General features: G+C 28.2%; 1 long non-coding RNA gene across 2 annotated transcripts in view; it reads left to right on the forward strand.

The window, feature by feature from the left end:
* LOC129958105 (uncharacterized) overlaps positions 1-19497 on the forward strand; it is a 111705-nt gene that overhangs the window by 50507 nt on the left and 41701 nt on the right. Inside the window, exon 3 of one of the 2 annotated variants that reach the window (XR_008783147.1) lies at positions 6383-6509. The exons of the other annotated variant lie outside the window; for it this stretch is intronic. This is a non-coding gene — a long non-coding RNA (uncharacterized LOC129958105). Of the gene's footprint in view, positions 1-6382; positions 6510-19497 lie in introns of those variants that run through there. 2 annotated transcript variants of the gene reach the window in all.

Here is a 19497-nt window from a genome sequence, read left to right on the forward strand (position 1 = left end):
AAAAGCTAAACGTGTTTATTGATGCAAAAATGATCACTGTAAATTGCAGATCTGAAGTAATAGTAAAATGTCAGACAGGAAGGCACAGTTTTTGTTTCCATCTTCATATTTTACTGTTTTGTAAAGGTACTTTCCAGAAAATACATTCTTAAACTGAAATAGCATAAAATAAAAGTATTTTCCTCACTTTTCGCTGTAAGATACAGTTAAGAACATAAAAGAACTGTTAAAAAACATAACAATCAGCTGTCGAAAAAATCCTTACTTCAGTCTTTGAGAAAGATAATTTAAATAACAGGAAGAAAAGGAAAGACAAAGCTATAAATTTTGAAATATTTCTTAATACTTTGCAGATCTAAAGTAATAGCAAAATATATGAAGGAAAAGGTAAGGATTACAAAAATAGTTTTTATTTCCATCTTCGTATTTTATATTTTATAAAGGTACTTTCCAGAAAAAATATTCATCTTGAATAGCATAAAATAAGTGTTTTCATATCTTTTAGTATTAAGATAGTTGTTTAAGAAGATTACAATCAGATGTAAAAAAATCCTTACTCCCGTCTTTGGCAAAAATAAGTTGAATAACATGAAAATGGAAAAGAAAATACCTTAAATTTTGAAACACTTCTTTATCACTATTTTTTCTGAGAATCTCTCTTTAACAGACTTTTCAGAATTCATCTTGTTACTTGATATCAATTAAATCACCAAAAACTAGAAAGTAATATGATCATAGATTGCATGAATTCATCCATTTTGCATTAAAGGTAAATTCAGTGAATGTGTAAGTGAAGGGTTTTTGATCTTCGCTTAGACCCTGAAGTAATTAGCTTTCAATCGTTAATTACGTTCGATTCTACTGAAGGGAATAACTGTCAAGTCCAGCAATCATCCCGTATTCTAAACATGGTAACAAAGATGTCTTTATATTCTCAATCAGAAAAGTGAAAGCTTCGACATGCACTTTCAACAGACTTCCATTTACTTTGATCTCTTAATGGATAGTATGGGTACTCTAAATATTATAGATATGACTAGATAGATAAAAGGACAAATGTATAAAGCATTGTAGGTTTAATTGAGACTTGTTTGCGCGGACAAATGTACTATAATCCCTAATAAATTTTATTTCGCCGAAAAGATTTCTGATATGAGACTTTCGCTCTGAGTGGTAAATGAATAACTTGGCAGATACATCCGATCATTGTAAGCCCTTTCCTGTAAGGTAATAAATGCAGCATTTTCGACTTATGGAAATGAATCTCAATGAAAGTAAAAGCTTGTGAACACCAAGCTGAAAGCAGGAAAAAAAAAACAATGAAATAGAAAGTAGCTGTTGATTTTAATGTCTGTCGTTTCTTAATAAATTTCAAGACTTCACTTTAAGTGAAACTAAAAAAAAGTATTTGTAGGTTCAGCTTACGAATGTATGATTTCTAATGCAATGTTTTACTGAATTCCAGATATTTTCTTAAAAATTTCTTTCAACTTTAATTGCTTCAAGGAAAAAATACAAACGATGAATATTACCAGCAATTTCACTTGCATGTCTGATTAGTTTGATAAATGTTGTGTTAGTACGTGAGATAGGAGGTATGGTGAGAATTTTAAAGCGTGATCAGATAATGATGATGATGGCATTTAATTTACACACATACACTGTACACCTTCACAGGAATGATTGAACCTCTGTTTAATCTTGACACTGACGAGTTTAAACTTTACTAGGTTAATTTCATTTTTAGTGGAAGCCGGTATCAAACCCATGCCCCTCTGATCATGATCAATATAATATAATCCAACTCATCATGGCTCAATATAATATAATCCAACTCATCATGGCTCAATATAATATAATGGAATGAAACTTGGTTGCGTATTTTTATATAAAGTGGCATCTACATCTATAATTAGTATTCGCATAATGTATTTAATGGAATCATTGCGTTTAAATGGAAAGAGTGAGCAAAGTCATATTGAGAAATAGATGATAGTCCTTTTATTCCCTAGTAATTAATCTGGTAGCTCATAATCTATGGAGTAAAAGTTGAGTTGCAGTGTAACAGATATTATTTTTTATGCAGACTCAGCCCATTTTCTTTGAAACGATTAAAAAGAAATCCAGAATCCAATGAAATATCTTGGTATTTTAACAGAAATATTAATATTGGAAATGTACTAGATTGAAATACTTATTGGAAATTTCCTAGTGTTACAATCGACGAGGGAATGTTAACAATATTTTTTCCTAAGATTTTTCGTAGCCATGCATTTGTCGAAATATAGACAATGAAATAAGATGAATTTTAGGAAATAGAAATGAAGTAAAAATTTAAATAAGCAAAATGCAAATAACTCTAGGAAATACTGATAAGAGAAATTTCTCTCAATGTTATTACATTTGGGATTTATATTCTAACCTAGAACTTTTGATTATTTAAGAAAGTTCTTCCATTCAAAATAAAAACTCTGTAAATATTTACTGAATAAAATTGTTTTCAAGGTTTTATTCCCATCCCTTCAGAAAATAACGTTCGTTTTAAACTTTGTATAGCGCTCCAGAATAAACATAAAACTTATATACTTCTCTGTTGCCTTTTAAGAAAACTAGAATAAATTTTTTAAAATTCTAGTTGGTAAATATTGCCTATGGAATAATAGATGTTGTTAGTTTTAGTTTAATATTTAAAATATCAGATATTTCGATTTTAAATTATAGTTCAAGTATTGGTAGATGAAAATTTAAATCCTGGTGTTAGGATCTTTCTATTTATTTTCTACTATTTCTACAAACTTTATTCCTCAGACCACTATTTTCAGGTCTTATTCTATAATTTCTGTCAAATAGTATTTTAAGCAATAATTTCTCAAGTTATCCCAAGAGAAATTTGTTTGAACTGAAAGAATGAAGTAGAAACTAAAGAAATGGTTATTAAAGTTTAAAATATTTTCCATATCTAAAACATAACTGTATTGAGCAACAGAACATAAATATTTACATTGGGAAAGCTTTATTATTTTCGCTCGATACTAATGAAAAGAAAAATGTGGCAAACAGTTAAAAACATGCGATAAAGCTTTTAATAAAAAGTGTTTGAAATTGCATTATGTCACCTGCGTTTATAATCTGAAGCAATATTTAATATTTTATGCTTCATCTCCTTTTCCTCTACTTATAAGCAATTCATAATTTTACCTTCCTTTTCATTTGTTAAAACCTGGAGACGGAAATAATAAGCAAAAGTAGCATACATATATCCTCATCCTCATAACTGACCTGAAAAGTAATTGTTTAAATCTGGAGAATGGAGTCCTCGTCTTCATAACTTACCGGAAACTAAAGAATTTAACTAAAAATATTTTTCAAAACCACTACTTTTGACGTGCTGTATAGCAAATTACATTTAAAAAAATATTTTCTACTGTATTTTAATCATAAAAATTGTTGTTTCTCAAACATACTACCAGATAGTAGCACTGGCAAGGAATCAAAATCAATTTAAATTGATGATGATCTTATTCTTATATTCCGAAAATTTTAAAAAAGTTGTATTGTTATCGAGAAACGCCAGGATGTATAGTTACAATACGGCAAGAAAATGAGAGGAAAATCGATTACAGTATTTTATCATTATAAACATGAAACAAGTGAAATAAATAAGTTTTTAAAAGAATTAAATCTAATAGTTTGCTAGTTTAGTAAGCAATTACAAATCCAAATATAAACAAATTGCTTATAAATTGTAAGTCATAATCGTAAATGTTTCGAATCAAAATAATTTAGACGAGTAAAAATCATGTGCTAACTTTAGATTTCATGAAATTTTACGATTAATTCTTTTCCGAATTTAATAACTTTGATTTTTTTAAAAGTATATATATTCAAACAGAATTACTTGGTACACGAAGTGTAATAAATCATGATAGTTCTAGACATATGTGTTAAGAGAAATCACTTTAAAGAATGCAATCCTTGGAGATAGGTATATCCTCATTTTTATTTGTGCACATTTGAGTTTCAATATAAATATTTTTGGAAATCAATAAAATTCATACAAAATCATCTTGTTCTAGTTTGAAGCTATCCAGTACATCTAAATGACCGTCCGAAGGTAATAGTAATTTCAATATTAAAGTCAACTGTAAGCACTCCTTTAAGAGGTATGGATATGGCCAATATGGGCGCTTCACCATTATCTATACCCTCAATGGAAGAGAGAATCCGCTTACTCATCCGAAAGTTTCTTAGCCATGTACTCTCATTGCTCCTCCCCTTCCAGAGCGACGCAAATCTATAAAAAAATTGTTTTATTTTCTATTGTAAAGGATTTCGAGTTAAAGCGACTTTTTTATGTGCCGGAATATCTTTTATAAGTAGATGAATAACCGCATTCCTTTTTATAAAATCTTTTATACTGGATTTATTTCAAGTATTAATATTGTGAGTTTGACATCGCATTTTTTAAAAAAAATTGAACGCTTTAATCGCCGTACCTATGTGTCATACGTGCATCAAATTATCTCTTTTTGAACTTAAAAGCAAATATCAAATCATTAAGAGATACTATAGTTCGATCAAAAATTGCTCAAAATCCACAAATACTTCAAATACTGTGGTACTTTTTAGTGGAATCAATAGAAAAACACATGCAAAAATATAAAATGCTATCTAATCCGATTGACAAAATAAATAAATAAATCTTTTAAGAAGTTAACTATTTTTAATTCAGTGTTGTAATTTCAAAATGTCTTTACATTTTAAAATTATGAACTTAAAAAGAACTTTGTTTTATTTTTTAATTTGTAGCTGTAATATTTATGTAAACGCGGCTTAACTCAGCGGCCAGTGAAAATGTTAAATAGTTTATTTGTGGGCACGTGGGTGCTGGTTATAATTAAAAACGGATTTTATTATTGATTATATAATTTTATGGAATTTTAAAAAGTGTCACAATTTTTCCATGGAAGGCAGATTCAATTAAAAAAAATGAATGCATCAATGTATATTGTGAGAATATTAAAATTTTATTACGTTTAAAAATTTAAACTAAAAACGTTTTCAAAAGAACGCAATTTTTTTAGTTTAATAAAGCTGAATTAACTTTTTAAAATAATTTTCTTCCTTTTAGTTTTGAGATTTAGTGCTTTTCAAATTCACAACCAGCACATCACCATCATTAGGGAAAACAAAATTTGATTAAATTAATGATTAACTACTAATTAAATTCTAAATAAAAATTTATTTTCAATCATTCCATTTCAAGAAGAAAGGGGAAAAATGATTACTAAATTCAATACCTACAAGCATGAAAGAAATCTAATTACATAAAAGTGTCAAAAATATCATCGATACCGTAGTTTTAAATTAATCTGCTTTTTTGTATATTAAAAAATTTAGCAGATACTCGGGGGAGATAAGTTTTGGTTGCTTTGAAAGTATAATGAAGCCAAATCCACCTATTAATATTATAAAGACAGAAAACTAAAATATTTTGTTATCAGATGTTTATTGATTCAAGCTTGTTTATGATAATCGAGAGATTTGAATTATTAAAAGCGAGACATTTTAGTTTTTTCAAGGAATATTCATTTTTTTTAATACATTAGTTTCAACTGATTACAATAAAGAAGGATTACTTTAAACATTTTAATGGATTGAGAAATGAATGCGCCTGAAATGGAAGAAACGGAAACTAATTTGTAGTTTTTCGAATTAAATGACATATGCGAGAGATACGTACATCCATATTAGAAAAAAAAATTCTAAAGTGAATAAATTAAGGGAAGTTAACAAAGGGAATAAATTAAATGACGTTTATTTAATTAAATATTTCTCGTTGATGTACCTTATTATTATGTGGAAAAATAGTTGGTTTTAATGGCAAGTTAATCCCGTAAACACTTCTTGTTATTCCGATTCGAATTACAGTTTATCACGTAGAAAACATGAGATAAAGGTTTATGAAATTAAAGCTCTATTCTTACTTCCCATGATTGTTTTTCCGTGTCTTTCTGGACTTTTAATTAATATTTACAGATTCTGTTTACGATTTAAATTTCCTGCTATTTGGTTTCGTTATAAGACCAAAATAATGATATTTTTATTTAATCTCTCTTTTGTTGCTAACTGTTTATATATATGTTAAAATTATTATCAAGAACAATTCGAGTTAAATTGTTATTTATATCGAAATTATTTTATTGAGATATACTTTTTTCCAATTTAATATATATGATTATAAAAGAGATAAAGAAAGGATAAAAGACTAGGATATGGATATTTTATTTTTATTTCTTTTGCTCGTTACTTAAAACAATTTCCATTATACCACACCATATAGTTATTACTTCATAATAACTAAAAGATGTTTCCTTTTTAGACTTACTGGTTTTACTAGTGGCAATATCAATTAAAGAAAATCAGTTGAAACAATCTCTTTTCAAGTAGTGCAACGACAAATGTCCTGTGAAAGTTGTATTAAGTAACTGATTGAGTATCTTACCGGTGAAAACTGTTACCTGTCCTACAAAAGGACGTGCAGTTACGATTGTCATGTGAATGCTGTTTCGACTGCATTCTAAACGTGACAAAGTAGTTTTATTTTGAACTGACAGCATCTTGCTTGAGAAAATGGACGCTCCGTCACAATAGAGTGTAAGAAGATATGAAGTTAAATGTCATGTGATATGTGGAGTTACAATTGATAAGTTAATGTTGCGCCTACAATATATTTAACGTGGTATAGTAATTTTATTTTACAATTGACTGAGCAACTTGCAGGAGAAAAAGGGCATTCTTTTACAAAACAGTGAAGTTAAAAGCTATATGACATCTGCAATTACGGTTGATTTATGAGTATTACAAGAGTTCAAAACTGAAAGTGGCGTGTTATTCTATTTCGGAGCAGAAGGAGTAATTTGCAGGAGCAAGTAGATGTCCCGTTACAGTACAATGTAAGACATGTTGATGTTACATGGCATATGGAATAACGCTTGATGCATGAGTATTACAGCTGCTACAGTGACGCCATTTCATGCAAACATTTTGTTTCTGACTTTGATAAATCTTAACATTATTTTAGATTAAATGATAAATCTTGAAATATAGATGTGCTAGTCATTATCCAAGAAAATTACGTCAACTAAGAAAACCAAGTCATTAATTAAGATAACTAAGGCATTAACCACTCAGACTTCAAGGTCATTAATACTTTATTCATATCTTTCACTGGCTTATTTTGAACGTTTTCATTTTTCATAAAATCTGAATCGATGTTTATGCAGCAAAGCATTAACCATCGCAGGGTGATTTAAAATTTAACACATAATCTGTTAGCGAAAGGAGGAATTATAAAAACAAGCACAATTCACATTCAGAAAAAAATAATACCATATCTACTGCATGCAATTTATTTTCGTCTTAAAGATATCTGATTAAATATATTGTTGTCTTTATTAGTAATAATATTTTTGAATTTATTATATAAGTTAATATTTTTCGGAATATTTATACTCGAGATAGACTCATAACTAAGATTATAAGAACACGTAAAAAAGCTGGGCATTGAATTGAATGAATAAAGAAACATCAAAATGATTAAGCCAGGGTGTCTTGCAAGGTCATTAATTTGATGAAAGATTCCCTACATCGTTCAGGTTTCGGCCAGTTTAAGGAACAACACTCCGTTTATTCATAATTACCTTCATTAAGGAATAAAGGTTATGATTTTTTTCCGTCCATTAATTAAATTTCTGGCAGCCTAGACATACTTTTTTTCTGGCTCCCTGTAGATGCTATTTCCCCATCGAAAAAGCTAGCCTGTATTTTTAAGTAGATAACTAAAATATATATTTTAAGTTCTATTAATTTTTGTAGATGACTGGTAATGAGGCTGAATGTTGAGTCAAACAAAAGATCTTTTTTAATGTAACTATTGAAAACACTTTAGTAGGTTTGTCTGTTTGAATCATCCCAACCATGAATTTATAAATTTTGCTGAAATTTATAATAATAAACTATTATGCAATATATGTTCATAATTAAGTACGCAATATATTTTATTTAAAAATTTACAAACTCGCGAGTTTTTTTAGAAACTAACGTTTTTGTTTTTTAAGAAATTCCAAAACACAAATACTAGAAATGTATTTCCGTTTAAAAAAAATTATAATTTAGCTATATTATCTTTCTTGACAGTCCTTCCTATAAATTAAGGAAGGTGAGTAAGTTGAAAAGTCCATTTTTTTTCAAAAATATGAATTTTTTATTTAATATTCTTAATATCTGAACGGTTTTCTTTGCAAAACTGTTTGATTCTTATTTCGAAGTCCATTTTTCTGGAAATTGCATTGATTTTTATATCTGCATTTATATGCGTTTGAGTGCTATTTTGAATATTTAAACGCCATTTTCTTAAATTTTAATGTTTGATAGAATTTTCTTACGAAGAACCTCAGAAATTAAAATTTAAGTCATATGTATTTTTCAAATTTGGTATAGTATTTTCTTTATATTGTCTGCAGTTTCTCAACGACAGAATAAGTAATCCATTCATTCAGAAATATTTTATAGTTATTTGAAATCTTCATTATGTGAAAAAAATTGAAAATTTCATTTTATTTATCATAGAAACTCTAATATATTAAGAGTGGATAAAAATACATCTGATTTTTATCTCGGGAACTAGATAATATCTTTCTTAATCTATCTACCAAATTTTAAGCAATTTACATGGTAAACGTTCAAGCTAAAAGATTTTATCTTTATATCCTTTTTTAACCAAAAAAAAAAAAAAAATACGCTCCAATTTTTTTTAATTAAAAAACGTTTTTTAATATAATTGGCATATTTTGGTTTCGTACTTATTTTTACAATCTTTTTAATGCAAAAATTAAATATAATATATATAAATTATTTTAGAACTTTTCTCAATAAATTCATTTCGAACGTACTCGGATTTTTTATACTTCCAAATGTACTCAACAAAATGGCCGATTCAAAATGGTTTTCACAAGAGTTAACATATATTTTGAGGCCGATGCTTCTTGATCACAATAAAGACCTTTTTTGCTTTCTATGCACTTCTATAGAACTTGGTTTGTTGTATTTTTAGGATAGAATTCCACAATTGATTTTTCTTTCATTTCCAAGTATGATAGAGATATGAAATGTTACTCACTTTTATGTTCGCGTTGATTGCGCAATATTTTAATAGATTTAGATCTTAATTATCAGTCAATCGATTAATTTAATTATATGTTGAATTTATAAATTTTGGTCCCCTAGATAGTTAATCCGGTAAAAAAATTTGTTTTAAGATTTCATTAGAATGTATTTTAAATTTTCGATTAAAACAAACAAACAAAAAAAAATACTTACTGCTTTATACACAAAAATGAGTAAGTATTTAAAGTGTTTTTATTAAATTTCTTAACAATATTTCTAATTTTTAAAAGGTATATGAATTTTTCAAATGTTTTAAAATTTGTATTTTGGTTTATGCATTTGATATTTAATATCAAGAAACAGCACATGTATTATAGCTAGAAAATTTTGAATAATTTTAGTTGTAAAAAATAAATGAGTAAAAAAAAAAATATTCATATGTATTATGTTCACAAGCAGACATACTGCCAAAAATGTATTTGTTGAACTCAGAAAGGTCTGAAACGTAGAAATTCGTCAAAATTTCGAGTTCAAATTTTTGGACGTTCACAATATTTCCTTTATATTTCGAGAAAGTTAAAAAGCTGTGAAGGGGTAGAGTACTGAATGGTGGATTACCGTTTGAATGTACAAGCCTTCTAATTTCGGGGAGGGCCATGATGGCCTGGTGGTAAGGTCTCGGCTTGTGAGCCGTAGGGTTTCAGGTCTGAGACCCCATCCCACCGAAGAACCGCCGTGTAAGGGGGTCGGTTGCACGAATCCGTTAGGGCCAAACGTCCTCCCGTTGGTGTGGTGTGGTGTGGAGAGGGGGTGCCAGTTAAGGTGTTATCTTCGTCATCTGACCGCGGTTCAAAATTACGACGTCCGTCCTAAAATAGCCCTAGTGTTGCTTTAAACGTGATGTTAATATAACTAAACTAAACCCAATTTCGGGGAAAACGAATGTTTGTCCTCCTCTTTCGTGTCGCAAGCAGTTGAATGATTGCAATTACTAACTTGTTTTATTTCTTTTTTCTTTTTAACAGAAGGAAAAAAACTAAGGAATACTCTTTAAAAGAACGATTATTGAAATCTCTTATAAAGCGCAAGTTCCTTTTTGAACAAAGGACATTACTTTTGCCCTATAACGGACCAATTAAAAATTGCTGTCTGTTTTTAAAATTAAGAAACGGCGTAATATTTAACTAAGTTATTTTTTTGATATATTAATACATTATCATTTCGATTTTGAAATAAAATTAAGATTTTTTATTTTGATTTCTTTGAACTTTCTTGTATACGAAGTATATAACAAGAAAGCATTGCATTCGTTAAAAAATTCAAACTTGAGATTGACCACGTTTTAGATTTTTCTGAGTTCGAAAAACATATTTTTGGAATTATATTTATCTGTCTATGGCTCTGTCAATCTATCTGTGAACACGATGGCTCAAAAAATATTTTATGCTGAAAAGATGAAACTGGGATCAAGTTTTGAACTAATTCCATGCGCAGAATGTATATTTGTCTCTCTATTAACAAGTGAGCCCGATGTTTGCAAAACGCAAAGAGCTAGACAGATGAAATTAGGTCACAAGTGTTTTTCGAATTTTGAACTGCCTTCATCGGGGTTTGATCGTCCGTCTTTCTTTATATATGCATGCATAAACGGCGTAGCTCAAAAATGTAATGACTTAGAAAAATAAAATTTGGTATGGATTCTTGTAATTAAAATTGTAGTACTAGGTTGAAATTTGGTTATAATCATTGGAAAAAAATAATGTCCTAATGCGTTCTCCTTTCTTATCCCTATAACAAGAAGCACAAAGCTCTGATGTGCAGGACACTGAAAATAAAATCTGAGTGCTCATGTTGCTCACGATCTTGCTCTATGTCTACTATCTTTATACTGGGTGATAACCTCTATAATAGGAAGGAAGTGAGAAGGTTTTAAGGAGACCATTCCTACTGGGATTTTTTGATGGAGCATGAAGGAACATTACATCTACACAACATCGGAAAAAACTGAAGTGTTCAGACAATTATGAAAATGAATTCTTTTCTGTTTTAGTGATCCATTTCATCTGTTAAATATCAAAGAAAAATATTGTTATTATAGCCATGCCAGATGATAGTTCGCCAATTGTGGCAATCGTTCTTCTATATAAATTCTGATTTTTGTTCTTTATTATTCTTGTTCGTGTCTCATTTCGTGGTTGGCATTCTATGGCGAGCTTTCTGTAATGAAAAGTATGGAATTATTAATTAAATATTGTTGACTAGAAATTAGTTTGATCATTCAGAAAACGAACCAGCACTCGCCAAAAGTTCATAGAAAAATTGAAGCATACAATTCATTTTGCTTTCTACATTTTGGTACGTGGAGTCGGAGTTTTTGAAGGAATTCCTTTTCGTTTACATGGATTAGTTTCGTGGAATATTTGATTGTGTATGAATAATGTTCATTTCATGAATATGGAAAAAACTAAATATTAAAGGGAGCGTCAAAGCACAGTCAGCTCGTTTCGAAAATTTTGTTATCTTTAGATAAATTAGATGAAGAATTAAGTAATGAAATCGAATTACAAACAAAATTAAATAGAAGATTTAAAATCATCCGTTTGCGAACTGAGTGAAAAATACTGTGACACTATGAAGAATGAATTTGAAATGGGTAAAGTCGAAGATGAACTGTTGGATATCGACTCCAAAATTTGAAAATTAGAGGTAACAATTAAATATCTCATTAAAAACTGTAAAATAAATAGTGATATGAATAATACTAAAGATAATAAAAAAAAGTTTCTATGTCAAATTGTGTAAATTTTCAGGCAATTATTTAGTATTTGCAATATTTAAGTCAATTTAATAGTGTTATTATATGCAACAATAATTTGGCACATAATGGAAAATTACATTATCTTCGTATTTCGCTTAAAAATGAAGCGGAACTTTTGGAAACAGAAGATGATATTCCAGGCATTGGAAGAAAGATATGAAAACAAACGAATTATTGTTGATAACCATATTCAATCAATTCTAGAAATCGAAAAACTGTTACAAGAATCGCCTAAAGATTTAAGAAAAATTGTTGATAACATAAATAGAAATTTAAGAGCTTTAAAAAATTTAAAGTTTGAAAGAAACAATTCGTCTGATGTCATTATTTTAAATATTGTTTTGAGAAAATTGGATCGTGAAAGTCAAAAACAGTTTGCGCTTTCATTGAATAATACCGAAGTACCTGAGTTGGATAAGTTATTAACTTTTATGGAAAAAAGAAGCCAGGTCTTGGAAAACGTTCACAGGAATAATTTGCTGAAAACGAAACGACCCTCTATTCAAGTTCGAAACAAAAGTTTTGTGCTAAATTCGAATGCAAAAAAAAAAAAAAAAAAAAAAAATGTATCTTGCGCAATTTATAGCATCCAGTACATTCTTGTGATATGTTTAAAAAACTCTCTCCCCTAAAGAAGGATATGATGTAGTCAAAACACATAATTTATGCATTAATTGCTTAATCGCGGATCATCATTTAAGTAATTGTTCATCGAAATAATTATGCAATCAATGTGAGAAAAAGCATAATAGTCTGCTACATATTTCTAAAGAATTAAATAGTTCTGGTGCCTTCGATAAGCAGAATGTTTCGTCGAATGACTCATTGCCGGCGACAATCTCTAATATCAATAGATCTCTCGATTCAAGTATTCCCGCCATATGGCCTAGTGGCTATTGAAATATAAACAGCGCGAAAGGAAAATAATTATTGCTTTCCAAAACCAGCTGTTTTTTAACGAGTGAAAACCGTCTTGTTAGATACAGTAAATGTTTATATCGAATCTAAAAATGGAGAAAGACTGTGTTTTAGAGCAATTTTAGACGTCGGATCGGTTTCTAATTATGCAAGCACTCATCGTGCAAATTTATTAGATGTGAAGAAAGAAAAAAAGAAGAAAAAAACATTGCGGTTTCTGGCATTAATGGTTTAGAGATGTCCATTAAGTAGAAAATAAAGGCTAATGTTTCAAACAATAATTTTAGTTTTCCAAGGTCTTTAGAATTTCTTGTTGTTCCAAAAATAACAGATCTTACCCCGTCGAAATGAACTATATTTATACAGTATACTTACATAATCTTACATAAATTTCATGGTTTCAAAATGAACCTAATTTATTCTTTGAAATTTACAAATTATTCACATGACTTTTGATCTACTTGATAATTATTTCACCAAAATATAAAAAAGAAATTAGGTATTAATTGATAGTTCAGATTTTTTTTTCTCCTAACATCAAAAGTTTCATGATAAACATAACTATAAAATAAGACAGATATTTATAACAAAAAAAAAAAAAAAATTACATTTACGTTTTTCTTCTCCGATAAGTGGTTGGTTTTTACGCGGAAAATTCAAAACTTCTTACACAATGCAGCCGGAATTTTAATTAGATAATTTTTATCATGGTCTTAAAGTTTTCTTCAGGCATGAAGTTTATTTCGAAGTGCTACGAATTATTTCGCACATATTTTTTGTAATTTTATGGATAGGCATTCTTAAGTATTTGCAATAAACAAAAGAGAGCGAAATTTTATGAAAACTAATTTAAATAGACATGGCATGAAAACTTGTTATCTGATTTTGAATTATCGTACTCTTTAACTACAAACTGTTTGTCTTATTTATAAATATTGCTGGCAAAAAAAAAATTCTGTTAGTTGTAAACTTTTAAGATCTTGAGTCTCTGTGATAGGAAACTGATTATAAGATATCTTAAAAATACTTTTTGGAAAAAAAAACATAAGTATGAAAAGAATTGAAATGTATTTTAAATGATTAATATTTAAATTTGATGACGGAAAAGTTATTTTATTAAGTTAGAAACATGATTGTTGAATTTCATCGCTCGGTAAACTAATTATCTCGGAAGAATTTTAGGAAGTTTCAGTTCAATTGCGAAGAAATATTTAATCTAATATTTTATTAATTCAAATAAAAAAAAATTTTCTTCCATTTATTTTCTGTCTTTTATTACAGGATTACTATCAGTAAATCAAATTATGGTCGAGATTTTGAATTGCTGAAAAAAAAAATCAGGAAAATAACCAGAAAAAAAAATCGGAATTCTCAATTATGTTTAGGAATGGCTTTTTACATTTCAAATTACTCTAATCAAATAGCGTTTTTATTTCAGTTTATTATTAGTTTTTGAAATGTTTCATTCATAATAATTTGTGCAAAATTCTTACAAAAATATTATAAAAGTTATCAAAACACTATATAACCTACATACGGAAAGTTTCATTTTTACTATTTAAAATTTTTATATTAACAGCTTTGTACATTCGGCAAATTCTAGGAATTATTAAATTTAAAAATGAAGGAAATTTATAAGTTGTATTTAATTGTTTATTAAATGCTTCTGAATTTGAAGTTTTACTTCATATTTCAATGATTAAATCTGATAGGAAGGCTAGATGTATTGAGACTACTGTACTTTCATTCTTTTAATGAAACATTTTTAACAGGAAACGAAACTTTTACTCCTAAAATCTGATAATTAAGAGTTTTATTAACGAATTTGATATGAATAATTTTCATAGACATTATACTTATACATATTCATATGTACTCATACATATGTATTATATTCTTATGTATTGTATATGAAAAATAATAATATATGAATACAATGTTTAAATACTTCTACAAACTTTAATGAATTTTTCATTAAAAAATATATGTTTTAGCTTCAGATAATTAATTTTGATAGATTTTGTCTTGTCACTTAGGAAAAAAATATTTCTAAAAGTAAAATCTCTTTTTCTTGGCATTTTATTCCACATACAAAAATATACATTTTATTTGCTGAATGTTCTGACATTTCTCACAACCAACCTGTCAGTAGTTTCTAAAGCCACAAAATCTCTATTGTCATCCATTTAGGACGACAGCTATATTTTTCACTTTCATTCAATATTCTTTCTAAAAATTTTACTCTCCGACCTTCATATTTATTTATCCTACTGTCTATTCCAAAAAGTAAATTTCCGTCTCCTGCTGGTGTTGTTACATATGAGGATCTGTTAGGAAATTATTTAAATACCAGCTATTTTATGTAATTTTAAATAAGCAGATTGCCGGAAATTTCTTTTCCAATAATCCTCTAATCTCATATTATGGACTCTCAGATATCAGTATAATTGAGAGATTCGAGGATTGCAGGATTAACATAAGGATCGCATTAACAGAAGTTCATTTTAAAAAGCGTATTTTAATATCAAAACTATGTTTATTGCACAAATATTACAGTACATACCGAATTATACAGAGAATTATCTTATATGTAATAAATATTTAAAAAAGCGGCTTAAAATTCTATTGTTTTCATCTAATCTAGGCTACTAAAATTCGTATGTGAAGACTTTTTTTTTTTACGCTTTCCACTAAACCTTCTGAAGAAGCCAGAGCATAAAAGGGACGAGTACGAGTACTTCCAGATTACCGAGGGTTAAGATTACTTATTCAAGATCTTTACAATTAACATTACTTGTAAACACCTGACGCAACTATGAAAGAATAACTACCGGAGAATATCTTATCAAAACTTGGTGATGATTTGTTGGAGGCCATAAAAATTTATTTTATGAAAAAACACACACATTACAAACGCTAAAGATTCTGAATACAATATTGATAAACGACATAAGTCGTGAAGACATCGGTTCAAATTGTTCTAATCGTTCCTAGAAGTGCTGAAAATCATTTATACCATCTTCTCAATACAATTTAAATCGCATTATGGCGCCCAGAACACTGGATATTAGCGTATCGTTGGGAATGAGACTGGCATGTATGTGCATTGTAGTTTTTTGTCTTTCCTAATTCTTTATCATCACCATAAACATTGGATTCGAGATAAAATCATAAAACAAGTCGCAAGGATTGAGGTCTGGTGAAAGGGTGAAGTAATAAATGGGAACACTTACGGTGACTTATGTTAGATTCGGTATTAAGATTTTTCGTGATACCTGCACTTCAAAAATAAGGCATTTTAGACACTACGGTATTTTTTTAAAAGAAGGGCTTACCCTTACAAATTGTACATGAGTCAAACAATCACATAGGCAACATATAACTGAGGACGGAATTATACTCCGTAATTATATCATTTTTTTGGTCATCCCGATGATCGCTTACTAGAAGATCCACTGAAATAGAATTAAAATTTAATTTAATTAATAGATTAACGGATAATTATTCTAAATATATCAAACCAGAGTGTTATCATTGGAAATATGCAAATCTACAAAATTCAAAACCAATTTATGCATCGTGAAGGGACTGGGGAATGGATATCAAAATTCAATTTTGGCCATTCGGAACAAAATTTAGTGAAAGTAAAGCATGCAAAATTACATAATAAAGATATTATAGTCTAAAATTTAATTTTTGAGTTTGAAATCCTTTTTTTAATGCCATAATTTTTTTCAGCAAATTTTCAAGCATTTAAATTTTTATTCAAGAACTTCAACTTTATTTTGGTTGTCGCTAGATTTACAAGAAGAAAATTTGACCATTTTGTTTAAAGTTATTTAAATACTATGCAGATTATTAGAAGAATTTTAAGATATCTGAACTAGAGTGTGTAATTATAAACATCATTTTTATGCAAAATTTTATCGCAGTATACTTTTGTAGCTGTACTCAAATATATAGTATCATGAGGATATTTTAAACTTGGCAAAAACTGATTCACATATTAGATATAGATAGCAGAAAAGTATAAAATGTAACAACTTGAAACTCAATTGAAATATCTTCAGAATTCTTACGGTAAAAATAATATAGTTTCAGGCTATCCAGATAAATTCTTCTGACATTTTTGAAATCTTAGATATCTACACAAATATTGCATTTTTGAATATTATTTTATAGATTTTTTCTTGTTAAGCTTCTGCAAAAACAGCAACCAATAATTATTAAATTAAAGGAAATTGCATACTTACAGGCATAGATGTGCATACTATAAACCATGTTACGATATGATATACGATATTATGGCATCTTTTAACAATGACTCTTAAAGTATTTGATGTTCCTTCGTTTCAAAAATATTATTTTTTATTTTTGCCAAAAAACGCATGACCATGACGTTATAAGCGGATGATTTCTTAAGGATATAGTTTGAGGAACTAAGATATATTGAAATTATAACAATAAGACATATTTGAAATTTAATCGCCATAATTTGAATTTATATATATCTTTGACTATCAAAAAAAATTATTTAATGCTAAAATATTTTAAAACCACAAATATAGAGATTTCTACGAAGTCTAAATATTTTTACAATATACAAATATTACGTTTTTGACTATTATATCATAGATTTGTTCTTGCAAAGCTTCTGCAAAAACAGCAACCAATAATTATTAAATTAAAGGAAATTGCATACTTACAGGCATAGATGTGCATACTATAAACCATGTTACGATATGATATACGATATTATGGCATCTTTTAACAATGACTCTTAAAGTATTTGATGTTCCTTCGTTTCAAAAATATTATTTTTTATTTTTGCCAAAAAACGCATGACCATGACGTTATAAGCGGATGATTTCTTAAGGATATAGTTTGAGGAACTAAGATATATTGAAATTATAACAATAAGACATATTTGAAATTTAATCGCCATAATTTGAATTTATATATACCTTTGACTATCAAAAAAAATTATTTAATGCTAAAATATTTTAAAACCACAAATATAGAGATTTCTACGAAGTCTAAATATTTTTACAATATACAAATATTACGTTTTTGACTATTATATCATAGATTTGTTCTTGCAAAGCTTCTGCAAAAACAGCAATCAAATTAAAGGAAATTGCTGATTTAAAGGCACTGAAGTGCATAAACCAGTTAACAAAAGACATTGTGGCATTTTTTAACAATGACAATTAAGGTATGTGAGGTATCATTTTTTGAATTATGCAAGAGAAATATAAAAATTGTTTTAAAAACTGTTCATGAATTAGAAATTTTGGGTATTTAATCTTTTATTTTTGGTTTTGGAAGACTTTAGTTTCTTGGTACTTCTGAGAGTATTTTTATACAATTATACTATCGGGCAGTTTTTAATTAAATGTCCTGATAGCATTTGTGAAATATTCTTGGAAGTTATAGCGAAAAAACAGCAAAATGTAAATTATTTTTAAACTGGTACTCTAATAAAAACTTCAAAAAATCGCTACGAAATGAATGTCATCTCTCTTCAAGGTATATATGTATCAAATTTGGTAGCTGTACATCAGACGGTCTGGTCTGTAGAGCACCAGCGCTCGCGCGCGCGCGCCCACACACGCACACGCACACGCACACGCACACCTCCCTTCATAATAAAACAGAGCTCTTTTTTCTATAAGAAGGCGGATCCTTTAGAACACTTTTTACTGTTTCTAGCGAGCATTTCACAAATATGATAACTTCGCATTTTTTTTCTAGTATGCCAGTATGTCTGTAGCTAAAATTGTTAAAATTTTAGTATAAATATCATATTTCAAAGAATTTCAAAGAAATTGTAACATTTTAATTTGTGAACGACTCAACAGAATTGTAAGCACATCATGCAAGTAATAAAATGCAAATGATTCGAAAAGTGCATTAAAAGCTGCATGATAAATTTTTAAAAAAGTCAAATAATCCTGAAAACAAAAATGTGTAGAAATAATAATTGAAATTAAAATTAATGAAATTAGACGTTTCCTTTATTTTTATTTTTAGCATGTATTTTTTCATGCGACATTTTTTTTAATGAAAAATGAAACACAGAACAAAAACTAAGCGACATTGTTTGTAAGCTGTTTTTTTTTTTTAAATTTTAAAATATATTTCTGACTTCAAAATAAATCACAATCTAAAATTTTCTACTTTAGAATATTTATTCTTAATTAGTATTTTACCGTTTGTCAGTTTTTGAAGAAATTAAAGAAAATAAGTCACTAATGGCAGCATTAATCCCTTTTATAACTCTAATTAAAATGAAATTTAAAACCCTAATTAAATAAACCATATATATACATTTTTTAAATTTGAAAGGTATTTTTCATATTGCTTTTGACATATTTGACTCGAATCCACACAACCGTGATTTTTTTTTTCCATTTATAATAAGAAATTCGTCTTCTAAATTTAAAGGCTAAAATTTTAACAAGAATTGCAGAAATGTTTCAGAGCAACACATTTCAGAGTAATATTGTCGTTCCATAAATGGTATAAAATTCCTCTTCTTATCCCCATGTGCTCATAAATGCCATTTTGACATTTTTTTTACTTAAATACGT

Source organism: Argiope bruennichi, chromosome X1 (genome assembly GCF_947563725.1).
Source record: "Argiope bruennichi chromosome X1, qqArgBrue1.1, whole genome shotgun sequence".
Classification (NCBI taxonomy): Eukaryota; Metazoa; Arthropoda; class Arachnida; order Araneae; family Araneidae; genus Argiope; species Argiope bruennichi.